Source organism: Mus musculus, chromosome 4, assembly GCF_000001635.26.
Source record: "Mus musculus strain C57BL/6J chromosome 4, GRCm38.p6 C57BL/6J".
Lineage (NCBI taxonomy): Eukaryota > Metazoa > Chordata > Mammalia > Rodentia > Muridae > Mus > Mus musculus.
Genome location: NC_000070.6, coordinates 33,195,588 through 33,208,918, shown reverse-complemented (window position 1 = coordinate 33,208,918; position 13,331 = coordinate 33,195,588). Strand labels below are relative to the sequence as shown.

The 13,331-nt window shown below is 42.3% G+C and overlaps 1 pseudogene; it reads right to left on the bottom strand.

Moving 5' to 3' along the window:
* Positions 1-6,918: 6,918 nt before the first annotated feature.
* On the bottom strand, positions 6,919-7,155 carry Gm11930 (annotated as a pseudogene).
* Between the last annotated feature and the right edge of the window lie 6,176 nt (positions 7,156-13,331).

Sequence of the window (13,331 nt, the reverse complement as noted above, 5' to 3'; positions counted from 1 at the left end):
TAAGCAAAAAGGCCTCGAGGCAATAAACAGGGTAAGCATCAAAGAAACCCAGACGGGAGAGCAGGCTGGGGTCTTTTGTTTGCTTGTTTACTCAGGCCTAGAATTCCTTTTGTAGTGGGCTCCACATCAGGCTGGGTTTAATGCTAGGAAAATTGAGAGTACTGTGTATTGGTTAGTGGAGCTGGTGTAATAATGCCACGCATTTGGTGGTTTAATGAAACTTATCTTGAAAAGACTAGGGATGTAACTCAATGGAAGAGTGATTGTCTAGCCTGCAGGATGCACGCTGTTCCAGTACCTGAGCAGAGACTATGGCAGAACCTGTCATCCCAGGGCATGGGGGGGGGGGGGGGGAGGACGGTGAGGAGTGATGGCAGGGAGGTCAAAAGTTATCTACTATAGAGGAGCTGGAGGCCAGCCAACTGAGACCTGTCATTACTGATAGCGCATAGATCTACTCTTACAATTTCTAGATCTGTTTTGAAGCAGCTAAGTACTTCTTTTAGTACAACAGCTTCCTGTAGGAGAGCCTGAGGCAGGAACATTTTCAAGTGCAGATGACTAAATGATATTACACCGGGGTAGCTTCGAGGTGGGGGCTGGAGAGAAGGTTCAGCAGTCAAGAGCGCTTGCTGCTCTTGCAGTGGACCCGGCCGGGTTCCTCTCCCAGTGTCCACGTGGTGGCTTACAGTTCCAGGGTGTCCAACACCCTCTTCTGGCCTCAGTGGGATGCAAGGCACACAAGTAGGCAAAACACTTACACATACAATAAAAATAATAGTTTGACAAAAGGAATACTGCATTAAGCTTGGCCGGTGTCTTAAGCAACCATGTTCAGTAACTAATATAGCTATGTGTTATTGCTTTTTCGATGTTTTTTTCTGGTACTCTTGAGGGTCCAGACTAAAAGCCCTCCGTGTCCTAGATTTTTTTTTTTAAATCATATTCATCCAAAGTTGTAGGCTTTATAACCAAAAGTACTGCTTTGTTGAATCATCTCTTCAAAGCAGCAGGCGATGCTGTACAGAGTTCAGAGGTGTATGAAGGAGTGCAATGATCCTAGTGACTGTGATGAAGGCTCAGTACATAAGAGTGCTTACAGTGCACTGACTCAGAGTTCCCAACACCCACTTGTAAAAATCCTGGGCATGGCCACACCCCTGTGACCCAGCATCACAAAGCCACACCCCTGTGACCTCAGCATCGTGAGGTCAGAGACAGGTGAATCCCAGGAACTCAATGGCCAGCAATCCCTGAAGAAATGGAGAGGTCCAAATCTTCAGTTTTAGTGAGGGATGCCACCTTGGGAGAAGACATACTTGTGGAGTTGTGGAGTGAGAGTCACCCTGCAGCCTTCTCCAGCACATGTCACACAAGTGTAACCCTCTTTCCTCCATTAAAATAGAAACATTTTAAATGAAAAGAATAAAAAGTTAGCTTAGAGTGACAACGTGGCTAGGGAGATCTTCCTGAAAATTTTTGGTCTATTTCATGCTTATTTTCTCCCCAAAACAGGACTTCTGTTTTTAAAGTATTTTGAGATGCCCTTGTATCTTTTCTCATTTAGATACTATAATTATTTTTACCTTTTCTCCCCTTGGAGACAGGGTCTCATTTTATAGCATGGCTGGTTTAGTACTCACAGTTGTAGCCCCAGGTAGGGTTGCAGTTGCAGCAATCCTCCCACATCAGACTCTGTACCACTGGAATTACAGGCATGCACCACCATGCTTTTCTATTTTACTTTAAAAAAAAAAAAAAAGTAGAGTTAAAAAGATGCAATTGAAATCCCTGCCACAGAGCTGGAATGTAGATCCGTGACAGGGCACTAGTGAGCGTGAGGCCTTGGGCTTGAGTGCCAGCGTTGTGACAGTCCACAAGGAGGAGGAGGAAAAGGAGGAAGAAGAGGAAGAGAAGGAGGAGGAAATGAGAAATTGCAGGTCTATAAAGAATATTGGGAAAAGGAAAAAGTCAGACTCCCTTTCAATTGTTAAAGCTTGCCTAAACAGACAAACTTCTTAAATCACTGTTATGTTATATTGAAAGTAGATGGGCTGTTGAGCTGGTTCAGTAGGTAAAGGAGCTTGCCAGCAAACCTGACAGCCTGAGACAGATGCCAAGGACCCACATGGGGGAAGGAGAGAACAGATTCCAACAGTTGTTCTCTTAGCTGCACAAGTACAATTTGGCATATGCATGCCACACCCATACACATGCACAAATCAGCAACATGTAATTACAGTATTAAAAGGGAAAGCAGAGGCGCACAGGGAATGGTATCTGATATTTGGGTATTTACTCCTAAGACTCATCTTGTTAACATAGCTAAGAACAGTGGCTGTCACTTGGAATCTAGGATTAGCTAAGACTTTCCTGCTCATACTGTTTGCCCACCTTATACTCTGTCACTGCAGAGAACCTTTTCAAGTACTAGGATTGCAGTCCATAAGCCACTTTGTGTTGTGTGACACTATTCCTGGGGGGATGTGACCAAATATGTACTCACAACAGACCAAAGTACAGATACTACCAAAGTTCAGCTTGGTAAACGGATGAGTTTTGTTATGGTTACTTACAGGGATGTGGTTGAGGGTTATTTACAGGAGTAGAAATAACTCAGACAGTTTCATTACCAAGGCTCACTCTGGTATCCTTAATAGCTCAGGAAAGCTGGGATTAGTTCACCGAACAACCTACAAGCAGCTCAACAAATTGGAAAGCATCTTCCAGGCACTCAGCTGGTCTGAGCATCTTCCAGGCAACTCAGCTGGTCTGAGCATCTTCCAGGCAACTCAGCTGGTCTGAGCATCTTCCAGGCAACTCAGCTGGTCTGAGCATCTTCCAGGCAGCTTAGTGTGTCCCATAGTCTCTCAACAGTCTTTACAGCTTCTATGTGCATGAGGAGGAAGGTCTCTGTATATCAGGTCAGTTTCAGGGACTTCCTCTGAGCTGTCTACTTCCTGAACATAAGGAACTTCTCTACAGGACAGAATCTTACCTTCTCTTGGAACATACTGTGTCTTAATAAAGAGATTCCCTTCAAAGATGGAGGCTTAACTGGAGAGAGATGATTACACAGGACCACGCCAAACTGAGTCTCAGTTCTCATCACTAGCTTTTAGGAAAAAGAGCATGAGAGGAGACGAGTATTATCTAGGTTGTTAGTAAAGTTTAGAATCTAAGACTATGTGTGTATGTGTGTGTGTGATATATATGCGTTTACACATTTGTGGCACACATGTGTGGAGACTAGAGGTCAGCTGTCCTCCTCGATCATTTCCTACCTTATCTTTTGAGACGTGGTCTCTTAAAGCCCCTGGAGCTCACTGGGCCAGCTAGATTTGCTAATCAGCAAACTCCAGAGATCTTCTTCAGGGTTGGAGTTGCAGATACATGGGTGTTTACGTGGGTACTGAGTACTGGAACTCAGTCCTCATGCTTGCTTAGAAGCACTTTAGCACTGGGAGTAGTCCTGATTTTAAAAGATGCCAAAGGTGTTTATCAGACTGAGTAGGACATGTTTATTATTCTGAATTAAATTATATATATATATATATATATATATATATATATATATATATATATATATATAATGCATGTGGCTGTGTAAGATAACTAGATTTTCTTCTATTTCTTCACTGAATCTAATTAGTGTTATCAAAAAGTCAAATCTTGAAACAGAAGGGGTAGACTGAGAAGAAAGGAGAGAGGGAGGGAGGAAGAGAGGGACACACACACAGACAGACAAAGACACAGAGAGACAGACAGAGAGACAGAGACAGAGACTGACTTGCTGTATAATCCAGGCTGGCCCTGAGACTATCCTGTCTCCACCCTTCAAATACCAATTTACAGATGTGTGTCACCACACACGTCAAATTAGCATAAGTTAACCAGATTAGTTATCTGGCTTTGGTTTTGAGTGTCATAGAGGAGAACTATAACTAACTGAGAGATTAAGTTGTGCTTGGTCCTGTGTGTGTGCCTTGATGCGTGTGGTAATTTGAAGAGTTAATGCTGCAGCTGCCCAGCAGATGGCGGTAATCCTCCGCTAGTGAGAGCAGCCCTAAACTACCCCAACCAGGTCCTAACCTTAGTGTGGAAGGTGATAGGGAGGCTTGGTTTTGTTTGCTGGTTTTGTTGTTGCTGGAAGAGCTGTTTGGTGTGTTTGGTAGTAGGGATTGAGCCTGAGGCCCTGTGTTGCCAGTCAAATGCTCCACCACAGACCCATATCCCCAGCTGATAGGAGATGTATACAGGATGAATTATAACTCCTTCCCCTCACACACACTTTGTCTATAAGACACCATTTCATATAGCCCAGTTGGAGAACATATGATCACCTCTTTTATGAGTGTTATGCTTATGCTGTGGCTAGGAAATATGTCAAGCCCCATTCTATGATAACCTAAGCAGGAAGGGTCATGTCAATCTCTTTCAGAAGCCCATGAGAATATCGCCTAGTGTGAACTGAGATCTTGAATGCATTGGATGTGGCTCTTTCTTCTTAATTTGCCAAATCTTTAGGGTTGATTTACTGTATTCAAAACTACAGGTGCCTCTAGGTGTCTAGAGGTTCTTGTGTACTTTTTCTGCTATTTTGGAGGTGCCTAACTTCCAATTTTCTACTTTATTCATCTCCACTCACCCACCTGCTTACAGAGGCCTGTTCTAGAAGCCACGTCACCTATCCGAAGAGACATCATCTCTCAGCCTCCCTTGCAGAGGTGTCAAATTGACTGTGTTCTGACCAAATACATGGGAATAGAAATGGAACAGGCACGGAATAGCACCTGGAAGGAATTTTATTCAGCTTTTGTCCCATTGCCTGGAGTTTAGATTGGTAGCTAGAATTCTGTGTCTTGGACTCAAAAGGATTCCTTGAGGAAGAAATCACAGACCAATGACAGCAGAATAGAAAAATACCACTTTGTCCCTGATGGCAGTAAACTTGTAGCTAATGTTAGACATCTTTTATGTAAAATTCTATCTTGCTAAATTATGTGTTATTTTGGTTTTTGAGTAAATGTTACTGAATTTTATATACCTATCTATCTGTACTGGCTGGTTTTGTGTGTCAACTTGACACAGGCTGGAGTTATCACAGAGAAAGGAGCTTCAGATGAGGAAATGCCTCCATGAGATCCAGCTGTAAGGCATTTTCTCAATTAGTGATCAAGGGGGAAAGGCCCCTTGTGGGTGGGACCATCTCTGGGCTGGTAGTCTTGGGTTCTATAAGAGAGCAGGCTGAGCAAGCCAGGAGAAGCAAGCCAGTAAGGAACATCCCTCCATGGCCTCTGCATCAGCTCCTGCTTCCTGACCTGCTTGAGTTTCAGTCCTGACTTCCTTTGGTGATGATCAGCAATGTGGAAGTGTAAGCTGAATAAACCCTTTCCTCCCCAACTTGCTTCTTGGTCATGATATTTGTGCAGGAATAGAAACTCTGACTAAGTATCTATCTATCTATCTATCTATCTATCTATCTATCTATCTATCTATCTATCTATCTATCTATGTATCTATCTAAATCCTGACTAAATATCTATCTATCTATCTATCTATCTATCCATCTATCTATTTTTGAGACAAGGTCTCACTATGTGGCCTTGGCTTTTCTGGAACTCACTATGTAGAGCCGACTCATAGACTGGAGATCTTCCTGTTTCTGCCTTTTGTATGTTGGCATTAAAGATGTGTACCACCACACCTCACCATAGCTTTTCCTTAAGATGGGTGTTAGGTGTATACAGGGAAGAGGGTCATTTGAGGTTGTGGACTCTTGTGTTTTCTATGATTTATGCAGTTGTTGAATCTCTATTGGCCATGAATCTCTATTGGCCAGGTGTCCCATGTCTATCAGAGCTATCTTCTTTGCATACAGAGCTTCTACTGACCACACTTATGGTTGCAATGTGTAGGCCAGGCAGATTCCCCCACATTCCTAAGATACCCCAGCTTATACCTTCTGAGGTAGCTAATGAAGGGTTCCTCTCAGGTGTGTTGGGAATGTGGAAAACAGCCATGGTTCTGAAATCTGAATAGGTGGACTTAGTTTCATATTATTGTTGTTGTTGTTTGTTTGTTTGTTTTATGTAAGTGCACCGTAGCCCTCGTCAGACACACCAGAGGAGGGCATCAGATCTCATTACAGATGGTTGTGAGCCACCATGTAGTTGCTGGGATTTGAACTCGGGACCTTCGGAGGAGCAGTCAGTGCTCTTAACCACTGAGCTGAGCTTAACCACTGAACTTAACCAGCTGAGAATGCCAAGCACTCTGGCCAACCTCAGAATTCTTCAGTTGTATATCAATGAGTATCATGGTAGTGACACAGCTCAGGCACAGAATTATCAAGTTTCCACATTAATGCCCTTTGATGGGATCTGTTCTTGGACACTGAGGCTGGGAGGATGGGGGTGGGGGATCACTCACCTCTGTAATGTCACTGCCAGGGCCTAGCTATTTCTGGCTTATACTTTTTAGCTTGTGAGTATTCAGCTCATGTGCTCTCCACAACCTCCTCCTAGCTGTCTGTCACCCTAGCTCTGAGGCAGGTTGAATTCAGGCTGACTGACTGGTAACTCTTCCCTGATCTCAGTTTCAAACAGTAGATTTCATGTCAGGACGGCACCAGCCACAACCCTCAGAGGTCTGGGAACTCCTTCATGGCTGCTTGGAGTGGTGAATTGGTTAAATTGTTTGAGCTCCCTCCCAGCAGGTGATTAAGCCTCCAGCCACCCACCCCGAGCTCTCTGGATTTGCAAATGAAAGACACACATATGCCAACTAATTTTAATACGTCTTGACTAGCTCAATGGTTAGGTATTTCTTCTTCTTCTTCTTTTTTCTTTATGTCATTAGTTCATTTACAATTTTTTCTAGTATAAGAGTTCAAGAGTTTAATTCAATTTTTAGATCATCTCTTAAAGTTTCTTCATTCTGTTAAAGGGATGAATTAAATATCCTTATTTTTTAAGTAGCTGGTGTCTTACTATAAAGAAAGGTGCGGCAAATCCAGATCCAACGTACACGGTCGTCATAGCCAGTACCCGCCACTTACTTTCCACTGAAATGGCAAATTCTTCCCGGACCCCCCTCATAGTGGCTGCGACGGACCACGGAGGTGGTGAACCTCCAGATACTCTGGTCCAACATGTTGCTGCTGGGAGTTCTGCGAGGGACGCAGACATGGAAGGCGGAAGGAATGGCCGTACTACCTAACTCTCCTTTCTTCTGGTTAGGCATTGCTAAACCTCCCTACAGCTAGTACACACTTCCCCCTTGTATTTCTAAGTTAACATCTTTTAAAATCTATATTTCAACTCTGCTACCTCAGACATAATTGGGGGGAGTGGCCCCTAGGGCCACTTTTCCAGAATCTTAACTGTCAGCAGCCTTCCTCCTCCATCAAGGTGATTCTCCTCTGTTCTTCTCTTCCTCTGTCAATTGTTTGTGTAATCTAAAAGTCCTGCCTCCAGCTCCCTGCCCAGTCATTGGCTGTATGGCAATTCTTTATTACCAATCAAAGCCAGCTGTGGGAAGGGACCTTCAATGTCTAGAAGTGCAGCTTTTGGGAGCTGAATTAAGACAAAGCATTACAACCATTTTCTAACATCCCCATTTTTCTTTCCAAATAAAAACAGCTCTTCTCTTAGACATAAATTGAGCATAACCATAACAATTATGTCAATTACAAAGTATGATTAATACTTAACCTCCAGCCCATCCTATTTGTCAATTAGATAAAGTGCCCTATCATCTATCACGACTTAAAGAGTTTACAATTCTATACCTGAAGTATGTTGTGATTTTAGTTTGCATTACCATCTGAAAACCATTCTTTCAAATCTGTATCATCTCTCTCGATGCTAAACAACTTGAGTTTGGTTATGAAACTATAACTAGCCTTCAACCCTGTCAGAAATCCCCTATTACTCAAAACATCAAAGCATATATCTTTAGCATTCTGGCCCAGATGGTTATCTGAGAGACCTTGAAATGAAGCAGGAACTATGAAGGACTGGTTTACTCTGTCTTGGCAGAGCTGAACTGTCAACTATCCTGCATTGTGTGTCTTTTACTGGACAGTATTTTTGTCTGTAGATGAATGAGGCAATTTTTGTCCAGTGGCTATATTGCCAAGACTAGAGCAACTCCGTATGGAGGTTTTGATGCTCAATCTCTTCTTTGAACCAAGAAGTGGGTATTGTCAGGAGCAGGCATGTCTCTGTTCGAATGATCTTTAATAATGAATTAATATTAAATGTCATATTCTGTGGATTTCTGATGTATTTTAAAACTATCTATATAAAGTATATCTGAATTGTTAAGCCTTGACTACTCTTAGCTATTTCTATTTGAATATTGTAGAAAGCACCTTAATATAATTAGATCAGAATCGAGTATAACCATGAGTTTACTATCTGGCCCTTAACTTGCGTTATTTAACCATCCTAAACAGTTTGTAATATTAGAAGAGCTAGTCTAAGTCTTATATTCCTACTTGAGTTGCATAGGCACAATGCCTATCTAAAAGTAATAATATTAATTTTGTATCAATATAAGAAAATTATACCAATGAAATCCTTAAATCTGGGGCTGGCAAGATGGCTCCGTGGTTAAGAGCACCTACTGCTCTTCTGAAGGTCCCAATTTCAAATCCTAGCAACCACATGGTGGCTCACAACCATCCCTAACAAAATCTGATGCCCTCTTCTGGGGTATCTGAGGACAGCTACAGTGTACTTACATATAATAAATGAATAAATCTTTTTTAAAAATCCTTAAATCTGCATTAATCTCTAAATTCTGTACCAATGTAAAATTGTAACTTCAATTTGTATCAATTATAAAGATTTCTACCAATGTAAGATTGTAACTATATAATGCTTTGTTTAAGAATAAATTTAGTAATCCATCCCATCTATTTCCTTCATGTTCAAAATTATGACCATTTCAAAATTATCCCTTCAAATGACAACTACCTATAATTTATAAAATAACCATAACCAGACATCCAAACCTGAGGAATTGGAATGACAACTCTCCATAACTTCTTCCTGCTGAATAGGGGCAACAAAAACTCTTTAAAGGAGTGGGAAGGGGTAGGAAAATTAGAAAATTTGGTTAGACTTAAGAAAGCTAGATTTAGAATCTGTTAGCCAGTCTTTGTATGCTTAGAAGGCCCAGGACTTGACTGAAATTCTGACTGGATCTGTCTGAGAGGTTAGATGAGCAGAGTCCGTCGGGAATTAGCCAACAGCAATTTCTGAAGCTGTTCTGGAAGCAAGCTCTGGAGGGGGCCTGAACAGCAGGTCATTTCAACATCCCTGAGGATGAATCTTGCCAAAGCTGTATATTCTGTAATATATGAATCTCATAACGAAAGTTTTAGTACAATTAAGACATTCATATAGATTGTGCAAGATATACAGATCAGTTAAGGATGAATTTTGTTCCTTGTTTGAGCAGGTGAAAGACAACTATCCTTTCATGCGTTAATTTGATCAATAACCAATTATAATAAATCTTCATTAGTGCCATATGAAGGAGGGCATCAAGAACCTTAAGTATCCCATAACCAACAAGATTTATTGTCTAAATTTAGCTGAAGTTTTGCCTGGAGACACTTTTATGTCTAAGCCAGTTATTGGGCTGTTCCCATGTCAAGGAATCAGCAGATTAAGTTACCTGTCCTGTTTGATTTTCTCGAATTTGTCTTTCCCATAGCTAAGATCTTCAGGAAATCTTCCTCTGTCATATCTGATCCATATCCTCCTGGAAGGGGTCCAAAACTTTTTCCCTTTCCTGTCAACATAAGTATAGAGCCTCTCTCCCAAAGTAGCATGTCCTTGATCCATTAACTGGAAATCATTAAAGGTATAGACTGAATTAAATTAATAGCTTGACCTCTCTCCCAGAGGATTTTTAATATCATAAATACCACCAAACTTATAATCTTCATTTTGGTAATTAAAACAACTCAAAGCCATTAAAGCAATCTCAACAACTATAATCTGTCGGGACAGAGCTCCTCCACTATCTCCTGTTTTGTTCTTACACAGTTGATTTTTAGTAGTGAGATCATGGCCTAAGTTTCTATTGTCTGAGATAGGTCAGGATCCCCATCCACTGCTCTTTGACCTATAATTTAAGATCAAAAGCCTCAATTGTTTGTCTATGTATATTTAAATCCTCCCTTCTATGGAGGGAGATTAATATCTTTGTGGGTACATATGTCCCCTTCTCTTTATGTAATTAGAATTAGCATACGTTTCTTTACCTGTTTTCCCATTTATCCACTGCTCTTTGACCTATAACTTACGATCAAGAGCCTCAATTATTTATTCCTCTGTGTACTTAACATTAATTAAATCCCTCCTACTTACTGTGTAAGCCTAGTTCCAGGCTCTGTTCTTGTCACACCAGGCTGAACAATCCCAGAATTCCCGAGTAGACCATGTTCAAAAGAATCTGAGTATTTGCCCTGGGTTAGACTTTTTCAAATTTTCTTTAAAGAGTTTTTTTCATTCAATCTCCTGTGTGTGCACCTTTGTTTATCTGTCTGTGGGAGGCAGGCAGCTTCTATTGTCTGCCCCTCTCTGCCTTCCTCAGAGCAGCCAGCTGTCTCTTTGCACAGCAGGAGCTCCCAGCACCTCTGAGCTCAAGCTCTTTGTGTAGTCCCAAAGCAAGACAATACCCACGTGGCTCTGGCAAAATCTGAAGCCTGCTAAGAAACCCATTCTCCCCTCCTAATCTTATATCATGGTGTGTTTGTATTCCATCTGAGAATCTCTAAATAACTTTTAATAGTGAGTTCTATATTTCATCTCTGCTATTTGAGGCATAATTGGGGGAGGGGCTGGGGGAGAGTGGCCCCTTAGGGCCACTTTCCCAGAATCTTACAGGTCGTTGGTGGGCTTTTAAGTCTGTGTCCTTCCCCCACCCCCCATCATGGAGATTCTCCTCTGTTCTTCCTCTCTGTCCCTTGTCCACATAATCTAAAAGTCCCACCTTCATCTCCATGCCCAGCCATTGACTATATGGCAATTCTTTATTACCAATCAAAGCCAACTGGGGGCAGGGACCCTCAATGTCTGGAAGCAGCTTTTGGAAGCCAAATTAAGACAAAGCATTAGAACCATTTCCCAACAGCTGACCCACTGTCTTAACAAGACTCAACTGGATCTGAGGCTAGTCTTATTGGCAGTCTCCTTGCATCAGGACCACCTGGCGCATCCTTTGGAGAAGGCTTCTGTTCCTTTCCTGTCCTGGAGAGCCCAGTCACACTGGGGTTGTGCTCAGCTCAGCTCCTTGCTGGTGTATCGCCTGTTGAATGTCACACTTGCCAACTGTCCTGTCACTTTTGTGGGTTTCCCAAAGCTTTCTGTCCTTTCTCTTTTTGGAATAGAATCCATTTTCTTTTTCTTTTTTTTTTCTTTCTGATACTGGTATTTCTCTGGCTGGTCACATGGAGGAAGTCAGGCATTTTAACCGGAAGTTTTGAAATATTATCTTTTAAAATAGAAATTTTTTAAAAAGAAAACATTGAGGGAAAAAAATGAAGCTGAGTATACAGCGTGGGCACACTTGTCTGGCACGCACAAAGCCCTAGGTTCACTTCCTAGTATTCCAAAAATAACAGGGAGGGGAGAAGAAGAACAAAGAATTAAAATGTAGGTGCAAAGCTTGCTCACAAGCACACACACACACACACACACACACACACACACACACACACACCATAAGCCAAATCTAGAGTACACTTTTCAAAATCCGTATCTTTATCTTAGGCAACTTCCCATATCTTTATACATTTATCATGCAAATTCAAATTAAAGAAAAAAAGGGACCCTAAATTGTCTGAGGAGGTACTGGCTGTGTCTGGGCAGGGTAAGATTCTTAACTCCAGCTGGACACTGGTGACACCTGGAAAGCAGAAGCAGGAGGATTGATTCAGAGGCCAGCCTGGTCTATAGAGTGAGTTCCAGGACAGCCAGAGCTACACAGAGAAACCCTGTCCCCGAACCAAACCAAACCAAACCAAACCAAAAAATCAAAACCAAAAAAACAACCTCCAAAATCCCCCAAAACAAAACAACCCCCTCAAACCAAACCAAACCAAATCAAAAATAAGATTCCTAACTCCTATTGCTACATTAATAGAATACACAAGTTAGAAATTTGTTTTGAAAATGCAGACTTAGGGGGACTGGGAAGCAGTTCAGCAGTGTAGTCTGCCTACTGTGTGCATGGCCTCCTCCCTGCCTACTGTGTGAATGGCCTCCTCCCTACTGTGTGAATGGCCTCCCCCTGCCTAATATGTGCATGGTCTCCCCCTATCTACAGTGTGCATGCCCTTCCTTTGATATCAGTAGTGAAGGATTAAAAAAAAATCATTCTCGGGTATAATTTATACCTGTAACCCTTGATATTTAAATATTCTCAGTCATTACTTAAGCTAAGATAGGAACTATTTGGTGTCAGTGTGTATGTGTTTATATGTGTGTGTGTGTGTGTGTGTGTGTGTGTGTGTGTGTGTGTGTGTGTGTGTGTGTATGGTGTGTGCATGTCCCATGTTCCATCCTCTACCGCCCAGCAATCAAGCCCCGGGCGTTAGGCTTGGCAGCATGCTAGCTGCTGAGCTGTCTCACCTGCCCAGTGAGCACTAAATTTGTAGATGTATTTATTCTCCGTGGGCTGCTGTTTGCTGGTTGCTCCTTTGCTTGGAAGCCTCACCAGATGGGACACTCTGGATGGGGAACTCCGCTGGCTGAACTAAAGGGGCTTGCCTCAGTCTGTTACTGCTGGATGCTTGTAAGCCCCCGTTTGATGCTATTACTGTCCTGTTGTTACTTGCTCTTTTACTTGGAAGCCTTTTGGCGGGGACACTCCTCTTCCTAGGACTCTATTGTGTCGGTGGACTTCCTAGCTTTCTGCTAGAATGTTTTAAGTCTCTGATTTGATGATGTTGACCCGACTAGCTCATGGGCCACCTAGCCTAGCAGATGCTGCAGTGAACAGCTGTCTCAATGAAAGTGGAAGATAAGGACAGCTAGTCACCGGAGGTTTCATCTAACCTGCACATGTGTACTGTAGCATGTGCATGCCTGCACTTAGGTGATCTCACATACAAACACACACACACACACACACACACACACGCACACGCACACGCACACGCACACGCACACGCACGCACGCACGCGCACACGCACATGACAAACCAATGCAAGAGTTGCTTAAAGGCCTATATATTGTTTGAGAGCTGTCATCACTGGTCCTTTTTGTGCTGTCTCCAGCCAGGTTTTTATATTGTATCAATGGGATGA